This window comes from Drosophila mojavensis, unplaced genomic scaffold (genome assembly GCF_018153725.1).
Source record: "Drosophila mojavensis isolate 15081-1352.22 unplaced genomic scaffold, ASM1815372v1 contig_74, whole genome shotgun sequence".
Classification (NCBI taxonomy): Eukaryota; Metazoa; Arthropoda; class Insecta; order Diptera; family Drosophilidae; genus Drosophila; species Drosophila mojavensis.
This window is the reverse complement of record NW_025318899.1, coordinates 15,155,734-15,162,048: the sequence shown is the minus strand read 5'-3', so window position 1 is coordinate 15,162,048 and position 6,315 is coordinate 15,155,734.

Sequence of the window (6,315 nt, the reverse complement as noted above, 5' to 3'; positions counted from 1 at the left end):
CCGTTGCAAATGAAATACAAATTATTCATATTAATTTATGTATTATTTAAATAAACTATGAATGGCAAAATAATAAATAAATTATATATGAATTAAAAGTCAGTACATAATAATGAGTTTAATCAAATTTAAATTTAATATAATTTTTAAATAATTAACTTGATGATCAAATGTTGAAACATTTCACATATTTCAATTTCATCATTTCAATTTAATTTATGCCTAATATATATGTAAAAAATTCCAATTATATTCATAAAATCCCAAATGAATATATTCATTAAAATTGAATTTATTTTGCTTCGTTTTGTTGTAAAACTCATTTGGGAAATGCTTCAATTTAATTGAAAATAATATAATATTCAGTCGTCCATAATTATAATGGCTGTCAGCTTTATTTGCTGTATACATTTGAATTTCTTTTAAATTCAATCCACTTCTAGGGTATCTTGGGCCCATTCCAATCTCTTAGCTCTGCTCCCCCCATTTACACACTTACCTTGTTGGAGAGCAAATATTTTTCTTGGATGCAAAAGATTTAACGTACAATATTTGCGTTTGCTCTCAGCTCTCGTAAACGTCCGCCACTCCAAAAATATTATATATGTATATGCCATGCATATATGTGTTTTTTTTTATACCCTATAACAATAAAAACAAAATGCGCAAACATATAAAAGGCGACGAAAGGGTATCATAAAGTTCCATATAAAAGTCGGATGCCCAACATTTATGTATGCCATAAATATTTATATTATTAATCGCCTCACTCCCACTCGCATCTTAATTGCGTTTATCTATCTGGAAGCTGCAATATTTATTATTATTATTAATTTGCTTAAGCGCGTGAAATACGTAATTAAAGGAAACATTTTGTATATATGAGTGTTGTTTTGTTGTTGCTGTAGGTTAATATTTTCTTAAATGGAAAAGAAACATTTTTGTTTTTATTATACTTGTAATTTGTTTATTTTATTCTTTTTTACCTAAAATGAAATATGAACTTGAAAAGAGAGATAGAATGTGAATATGGCAATAATAATAATTTAATAGAATTTATTTCATATAGAATTTATGGCTAGATTTTCTGCCAAACTGCAGATTATTTAAAGTATATATAAATTTTTATTTAAATATATTTTTATATTAAAAATATTTGAAATTTATTTAAAAACATATTTTTATGATATTTATTTAAAATGTTTGTTAATAATAAAATAAATATAATATGCATTTTTATTTATTTTATATGTGTAAAAATTATAGCTATATGTAGCTATTTAAATATTGTATATTTTCCAAATTTTAAGACTTTTTTTTTTTTTTTTTTTTTTTTTTATTATTTAATTTATATAATTTTCATTTTGAAAAGCCTAATTAAAATTTCAAAAAAAAAAAAAAAAAGTAAGAAGGCTCCAGTCGAGACTGCTCGACTAGGAGATACCCTGAACCCTCCTCCAAGCTGATATTCTAATCATTCTGGACTTTTTTTATGCACACATACATACACATGCACTTATAAGCACGCGCTCTGCTAGCTGCGCAGTAAGCAGCGACAGCGCTTAGGCTGCGCTGCAATGTGGGCAATATTATGAGAATTTATTTCTTGAATAATTTCTTTTGTAGACACACGATCTTAATGAAACTTTTAGAGCGTAATCATATGATAAAAGTGTGTGTACATTCTAAAGCACAAGTCTCTAGTACTTGAAATACTTTGAAATTTTTTACAAATTGGGGGCGAAGGGGGCGTGGTATCCAAAATCTGTAAATTACAAAATCTTTGTATCCATTAACTCTATATACAACGTAAATTTGAAGTCTCCAGGTTTAAAAGTGTTCAAATTAGGCTGAAAAAACCAAGTCGATTTTTCGATTATTCTCGATAAAAAAGTTATCGGATGAGTTATCGAAAAAATAATGCAAACTCGTACTGCCTATGGTATACACGAGTATGCATGCCAAATTTCAGCTCTCTAGCTCTTATATCTTCTGAGATCCTTTTGCTCATACGGACGGACGGACGGACGGACGGACGGACAGACGGACAGGGCTATATCGACTCAGCTCGTCGTCCTGATCAAGAATATATATACTTTATGGGGTCTGCGATGATTCCTTCTGCCTGTTACATACTTTTCACAAAACCATTATACCCTGATTTCCCATTTTCAATGGGTTCAGGGTATAAAAATAATAATAATAAGACACCAAAGAAATATTTGTATAAAAATAATAAAATTATGGAAATAATTTTATAATAATATGTAAATTGTAATTTAATATTAAGCAAGATTTGGTTTTATGAATTTGAATACTTATAAATTAAATCCTGAGCTCATCCAAGCTCTCGCTTCAGGCTAGCACTTCATATTAGTTATTCTACTCCCCTGGGTAGGGTATCTGCCAGGTCGGTGGTGTCTGCTGTCGTGCTCGTTCATTGGACGCGTTTGGTTTTCATGTTGTGTCTGTTGTGCCTGTTGACGCAAATTGCCAAAATTGCCTGTGGTTGTGTTTACATGGCGAATGTAACAGACAAGTGACAGCAGCACGCACCAAATTCAAATAAAAGCCAATGCCGATGCCTGGCCAGGATACCAGGCTGAGTGTAAAAAGTGGGCGGCCCGGGGGGGCTGAGGCTGGGATGACTTGGGTGGTTGCCAGCAATCGTGCGTTACATTATTTAATTCTGACATGTGCTTGAGGTTTGGCTCTAACTGTGTGCGAGTGTGAGTGGATGTCTGTGTATGTGTGTGTGTGTGTGTGTCTCTCTCTGTGTTAGCCAATTCAAATTTAGGCTAATATACCTTTGATATATGCCTGCAGCAGATACATATTGTATATAAATATTGTAAATATATGCATATATAATATATATATGTATATAGCTAGATGTACATGCTGTAGATATATCATGCATTCATCAAATAGAAATCCCCAGCTTTGATGATTGATTTATGGCCTATCAATACAAATTTATTTTGTTTTGACTCACAGTTGAGAGAATATTTTTCAATCTTAAAGTTTTTCTTAAGTTCCTTTTGCTTTTGTCGAGGCTTTCATAGTTTTGTTGTTGTTGTTGTTGTTGTGCCCATCTTGAGACACGAATTTAATTGCTTCGACAATTCGCATTTGCTTTTCATTTTCTGCGTCTCTCTCGTGCAGCTCCTTTGCTTTCTTTTCACTCCACTCTGTGAATGGCATTCAGCATTCAGGATCCAGCATTTAGCATTCAGCTGAGTCTGCCCGATGCCGATAGTCCTTTGCATATATACATTTCACAGCATCAATGACTCGTATACTCGTGCTGTCAGAGCAGAGCTGGGTATACGAGATATCCTTTCACTTCAAATTTATCGTATTCCTTATATATTTGATTGCATCTACTTGATTACACGTATTTGTTTAGCAACTTTTCATCTCGCTCTCGTCGTCGAGCTCTGCTCTGCTCTGCTCGGCATTGGCATTGTCTTTAAATCATTTTGGTTCGAGCATTTTATAGTCGTTCTCTTGCCAGTTTACTCCCTTTTCAAGTAACTCATTCAGTCGCTATCCTTTCGCTCTGCGATACGTTTAACTGTCAGTGCCCTGGATTTAGGATGAGCTGAAATGTGGGTGGCTTTGTTTGTTTATTTTTAGAGATGCCTAAGAATTTATTTCTTGAGTTAGTTTTTATATTTAAACGGCATTTATATTATATAGGTATACAAAAATAATAAATAAAAAAAATAAATAACATCTAAATTATAAAATAAATATTTATTTAAAAAAAATCGTTAGAAATAATTTTGTAAAATTCAAAATTTTAAAATATTTAATAAGAATTATAAAAAAATATTTATTTAAAAAAATCATTTGACATATTTGCTGTACACATTTAAAACTTTTAAATATTTATTAAGAATTATGAAAAAAAAAAAAAAACAATATAAAAAATTCTATATAAATGTAGATTCTAAATGCTTTCAAATTCACTTAAAAATCGATGCTGAAAATTCTAAAAATATTGAAGGACAATAAATTTTTAGGGTTAGCATCGTCAAACATTAAATTTATTTCCTGCTTCTATTTAAAAGCTGTACTCAAATATTATTTAAATCTCATGTTCACAGCTCTCATTTTACATCATCAGGGCATCAGCCCGTTCATCATTAGACTCTCCCACTCATTCGCACTTGTTGTTTATACACACACATATACATTATACATTCTTTTTTTGAAAAGCTTAGCACTGGACACACTCTCTTCAAGGGGTTGCGCTGGCCCTTATCAAACGCTCAGCTCTGGGCAGTCGCTTTTCCACCTTTTTTGCAGTTTTTGCCCTTTCAGTCTTGTGTTCATCTTTTGCGAGTTTTTCTATCTGCAGCCCCAATAAATCTACCATCGCATATCTTAGGGCTCGCTCGTGTTTTTACAGCATCAACAAAATAACTCAAAGTGTCATCTGAGCTCTTGAAGTCTATTGTTGTTCAGCCATTGTTATTGTTCAGCTTTTGTTAGTGGGGCAGGTCGGTCTGAGTGTTTGGGCGGTTGGGTGGTTGGGTGGTGTCCCCTTCCGGGCTCAGTTTTGAAGCTATTTGCCCCGCAGCTGTTTGCCATTGCTTATCCGTATACAAAACGTTAACGCTTTGAGGCTCGACAATCGTTAGGCGTAACACGTGTAACCTTTGTAACAATGCGAGTATTTGCCTTGCTTTCAGCAAAATTGTTGCGATTGGTCCTTACGCCTATCTGAACAACAGTCGGGCACCCAACCCCAATACCAACACCCAACCCCAACCCCAGTCCCAGTCCCACTTTGTTTGAGCTTGCTCTCAAACCGGAAGCAACATTTTTATTAGGTGAGTCTTGCTGCTTCTTCTTCCTCTTCTTGTTGTTGTTCTTCTTCTTCTCCGCCTTCGTGTCGTTCGGAGCGACACGGCACCTACTAGTCCCGACGTTTGTAAATCACTATGCTAGTCAATGAGTGGGTGGCCAAGGGGACGAAGAGGCGTTGCAGCTACTCAAGTGCACACATATATATATATATAGAAATATATACCAACTTCTCTCTCTCTCTCTCTCGCTTCTTCTCTCCTTTTCGCTCGCTGCGTGTATTTTATTCATGACATTTTAGGCTTTGATAACAATCTAAGCAAAATGTACGACATTGTTGGGTTCTCCGTCTTGAAGAGCCCCTGATGTGCTCTCTGTGTGAGTGCCACTATATGTATGTATGGGTGTGTATGTATGTATGTATGTGTGTGTGTGAGTTGAGGTGTATGGCGCCCACGCAACCCTCAATTCCCTTGGCACCTTTATGTATTTTGTATTTGATATTTCGCATCCCATACCGACCCGCCTACTGCCCACTTCAACGGTTTTATTTTCCTTCTTACTTTCTGCTCTCTCTCACTCTCACTCTCTTTTACTTATTTTTTTTTTTTTTGAGTGCCCCGATGCCAATGCATAGAAATTATTATATATTATAAATCATATGATGCCATCACATTATGCCCAGCCATACAATTTCCCATAATCGTCAAGGACCTACGCCAGCTGCCATTGGCTCTGGGGAAATTTTTTGTTGCTTTGTTTTGTTTTTTAAGTCAAATCATTTGTGGCCTTGATTTCGAGCGAGCTCCAGAAAAGGGACACGGCTGATGCGTGACACGAGCGAGCGTAACAGCTGAGTAATATATTTAAGCTTAACTTAAAGAAGGTCTTTAAGATATGATATTCAGGAAATGCTGTAAGTATTGGAAATAGAGAATATAAGAGGAGCAGAGAATCATTTTATTGGAGAAGCTGAAGCTGGATAGGCTTTCATAGTCTCTGGGAAATATAAGTTATAGTGACGTATTTCCCTTGCGTTGCTAAGAGAATCTTATGTATTTAGCTTTTCAAGTTTTCGGAATTTGTTCATTTTTCTACTTATTCTTAAAAGTTTGAAGAAATCATTTTTCAAATCCTAGACAATATGTTATGCTTATTCCCCGCAGATCTTAACTATGCTATGTTAACTGATTTTGTTTAAAATCAGAATGAAGATGAATTAGAGGCAGTCAGTCAAAACTTTTATTGATCTTAGCAGATTCTAACTAAGCTATTAAAAAATGTAGTAAATGTTTATTAACGAGAGTTTCATTTAATTATGGGACTATAGCTCAATCAAATTGAAGTCTTGAAACTCATCTCCAATCTGATAAGCATTACTATACTAAAACTATACACTAAGTATTATGGAAACAGATAAAGGAATTACTTTAGACATTCTGAGCTCTACAAATTTAAAGGATGAAATATATAAAATACTTAAATTTTAGGGAATAAATA